Source organism: Salvelinus fontinalis, unplaced genomic scaffold (assembly GCF_029448725.1).
Source record: "Salvelinus fontinalis isolate EN_2023a unplaced genomic scaffold, ASM2944872v1 scaffold_0099, whole genome shotgun sequence".
Lineage (NCBI taxonomy): Eukaryota > Metazoa > Chordata > Actinopteri > Salmoniformes > Salmonidae > Salvelinus > Salvelinus fontinalis.
In genome coordinates this window covers 117,113-121,166 of record NW_026600308.1, presented here as the reverse complement: position 1 = coordinate 121,166, position 4,054 = coordinate 117,113, and the positions used below count along the sequence as shown (strand labels likewise).

Genomic DNA, 4,054 nt, shown 5'->3' with positions numbered 1-4,054 from the left:
TGCAGTTTTGTCTAACGACAACCTACTGTCATGTAACAATGACAAGCAACTTTCATGTAACACTGATGTCACAATGTCAGATGAAAACGAATGACATGACTTACTTTCAGAGGAGCAGCGTAGCACACACAATTGATGCCCACAAACAAAGCTGTGGGAAGTTTCCTTGAAGCCAATGCAGAGGGTAAAGAAAAACAACAACTTAAAATGTACCTCATGGCCAGTACAGGGATCGAACCCACGACCTTGGCGTTATTAGCACTACGCTCTAACCAACTGAGCTAACCGGCCGCTTGCAAAGAAGCAACATTTTTAGGATGCACAGAGCCTCGGCCAGTGCTGGCGCGTAAACGAGCAAGTCCACCAACAGCATAGCCTGACAAGACTGGACCATCTTGGTTGCTCCTTGTGGCAAATCATAAAGGCTGGGGAATTAGCTCAATTGGTAGAGTGCTTGCTTAGCATGCGAGAGGTAGTGGGATCGATGCCCACATTCTCCAAAGAACATTTTTTTTTTGTGCATCCAAGAAAGCTCCAGTTCACACTTCATGCAGTTTTGTCTAACTACAACCTACTGTCATGTAACAATGACAAGCAACTTTCATGTAACACTGATGTCACAATGTCAGATGAAAACGAATGACATGACTTACTATCAGAGGAGCAGCGTAGCACACACAATTGATGCCCACAAACAAAGCTGTGGGAAGTTTCCTTGAAGCCAATGCAGAGGGTAAAGAAAAACAACAACTTAAAATGTACCTCATGGCCAGTACGGGTATTGCACCCACGACCTTGGCGTTATTAGCACCATGCTCTAACCAACGGAGCTAACCGGCCGCTTGTAAAGGAGCAACATTTTTAGGATGCACAGAGCCTCGGCCAGTGCTGGCGCGTAAACGAGCAAGTCCACCAACAGCATAGCCTGACAAGACTGGACCATCTTGGTTGCTCCTTGTGGCAAATCTTACAGCCTGGGGAATTAGCTCAAATGGTAGAGTGCTTGCTTAGCATGCGAGAGGTAGTGGGATCGGTGCCCACATTCTCCCAAAAAAATTTTTTTTTGTGCATCCAAGAAAGCTCCAGTTCACACTTCATGCAGTTTTGTCTAACGACAACCTACTGTCATGTAACAATGACAAGCAACTTTCATGTAACACTGATGTCACAATGTCAGATGAAAACGAATGACATGACTTACTTTCAGAGGAGCAGCGTAGCACACACAATTGATGCCCACAAACAAAGGTGTGGGAAGTTTTCTTGAAGCCAATGCAGAGGGTAAAGAAAAACAACAACTTAAAATGTACCTCATGGCCAGTACGAGGATCAAACCCACGACCTTGGCGTAATTAGCACCATGCTCTAACCAACGGAGCTAACTGGCCGCTTCTAAAGGAGCAACATTTTTAGGATGCACAGAGCCTCGGCCAGTGCTGGCGCGTAAACGAGCAAGTCCACCAATAGCATAGCCTGACAAGACTGGACCATCTTGGTTGCTCCTTGTGGCAAATCACAAAGGCTGGGGAATTAGCTCAAATGGTAGAGTGTTTGCTTAGCATGCGAGAGGTAGTGGGATCGATGCCCACATTCTCCAAAAAACATTTTTTTTTTGTGCATCCAAGAAAGCTCCAGTTCACACTTCATGCAGTTTTGTCTAACTACAACCTACTGTCATGTAACAATGACAAGCAACTTTCATGTAACACTGATGTCACAATGTCAGATGAAAACGAATGACATGACTTACTATCAGAGGAGCAGCGTAGCACACACAATTGATGCCCACAAACAAAGCTGTGGGAAGTTTCCTTGAAGCCAATGCAGAGGGTAAAGAAAAACAACAACTTAAAATGTACCTCATGTCCAGTACGGGTATCGAAACCACGACCTTGGCATTATTAGCACCATGCTCTAACCAACGGAGCTAACCGGCCGCTTGTAAAGGAGCAACATTTTTAGGATGCACAGAGCCTCGGCCAGTGCTGGCGCGTAAACGAGCAAGTCCACCAACAGCATAGCCTGACAAGACTAGACCCTCTTGGTTGCTCCTTGTGGCAAATCATACAGGCTGGTGAATTAGTTCAAATGGTAAAGTGCATGCTTAGCATGCGAGAGGTAGTGGGATCGATGCCCACATTCTCCAAAAAACACAATTTTTTTGTGGAGCCAAGAAAGCTCCAGTTCACACTTCATGCAGTTTTGTCTAACGACAACCTACTGTCATGTAACAATGACAAGCAACTTTCATGTAACACTGATGTCACAATGTCAGATGAAAACGAATGACATGACTTACTTTCAGAGGAGCAGCGTAGCACACACAATTGATGCCCACAAACAAAGCTGTGGGAAGTTTCCTTGAAGCCAATGCAGAGGGTAAAGAAAAACAACAACTTAAAATGTACCTCATGGCCAGTACAGGGATCGAACCCACGACCTTGGCGTTATTAGCACTACGCTCTAACCAACTGAGCTAACCGGCCGCTTGCAAAGAAGCAACATTTTTAGGATGCACAGAGCCTCGGCCAGTGCTGGCGCGTAAACGAGCAAGTCCACCAACAGCATAGCCTGACAAGACTGGACCATCTTGGTTGCTCCTTGTGGCAAATCATAAAGGCTGGGGAATTAGCTCAATTGGTAGAGTGCTTGCTTAGCATGCGAGAGGTAGTGGGATCGATGCCCACATTCTCCAAAGAACATTTTTTTTTTGTGCATCCAAGAAAGCTCCAGTTCACACTTCATGCAGTTTTGTCTAACTACAACCTACTGTCATGTAACAATGACAAGCAACTTTCATGTAACACTGATGTCACAATGTCAGATGAAAACGAATGACATGACTTACTATCAGAGGAGCAGCGTAGCACACACAATTGATGCCCACAAACAAAGCTGTGGGAAGTTTCCTTGAAGCCAATGCAGAGGGTAAAGAAAAACAACAACTTAAAATATACCTCATGGCCAGTACGGGTATCGAACCCACGAACTTGGCGTTATTAGCACCATGCTCTAACCAACGTGGTAACCGGCCGCTTGTAAAGGAGCAACATTTTTAGGATGCACAGAGCCTCGGCCAGTGCTGGCGCGTGAACGAGCAAGTCCACCAACAGCATAGCCTGACAAGACTAGACCCTCTTGGTTGCTCCTTGTGGCAAATCATACAGGCTGGGGAATTAGCTCAAATGGTAGTGTGCTTGCTTAGCATGCGAGAGGTAGTGGGATCGATGCCCACATTCTCCAAAAAACATTTTTTTTTGTGCATCCAAGAAAGCTCCAGTTCACACTTCATGCAGTTTTGTCTAACGACAACCTACTGTCATGTAACAATGACAAGCAACTTTCATGTAACACTGATGTCACAATGTCAGATGAAAACGAATGACATGACTTACTTCCAGAGGAGCAGCGTAGCACACACAATTGATGCCCACAAACAAAGGTGTGGGAAGTTTTCTTGAAGCCAATGCAGAGGGTAAAGAAAAACAACAACTTAAAATGTACCTCATGGCCAGTACGGGGATCGAACCCACGAGCTTGGCGTTATTAGCACCATGCTCTAACCAACGGAGCTAACCGCCCGCTTGTAAAGGAGCAACATTTTTAGGATGCACAGAGCCTCGGCCAGTGCTGGCGCGTAAACGAGCAAGTCCACCAACAGCATAGCCTGACAAGACTGGACCATCTTGGTTGCTCCTTGTGGCAAATCACAAAGGCTGGGGAATTAGCTCAAATGGTAGAGTGCTTGCTTAGCATGCGAGTGGTAGTGGGATCGATGCCCACATTCTCCAAAAAACATTTTTTTTTTGTGCATCCAAGAAAGCTCCAGTTCAAACTTCATGCAGTTTTGTCTAACTACAACCTACTGTCATGTAACAATGACAAGCAACTTTCATGTCACACTGATGTCACAATGTCAGATGAAAACGAATGACATGACTTACTATCAGAGGAGCAGCGTAGCACACACAATTGATGCCCACAAAAAAAGCTGTGGGAAGTTTCCTTGAAGCCAATGCAGAGGGTAAAGAAAAACAACAACTTAAAATGTACC

At 45.2% G+C, this 4,054-nt stretch overlaps 2 non-coding genes across 2 annotated transcripts; both read left to right on the top strand.

The window, feature by feature from the left end:
• The first annotated feature begins 427 nt into the window (after nucleotides 1-427).
• Nucleotides 428-500, top strand: trnaa-agc (transfer RNA alanine (anticodon AGC)). The gene has a single exon. It is a non-coding gene; the product is annotated as a tRNA-Ala (tRNA).
• Nucleotides 501-2,622: 2,122 nt separating this feature from the next.
• trnaa-agc (transfer RNA alanine (anticodon AGC)) lies at nucleotides 2,623-2,695 on the top strand. The gene has a single exon. It is a non-coding gene; the product is annotated as a tRNA-Ala (tRNA).
• The last annotated feature ends 1,359 nt before the right edge of the window (nucleotides 2,696-4,054 follow it).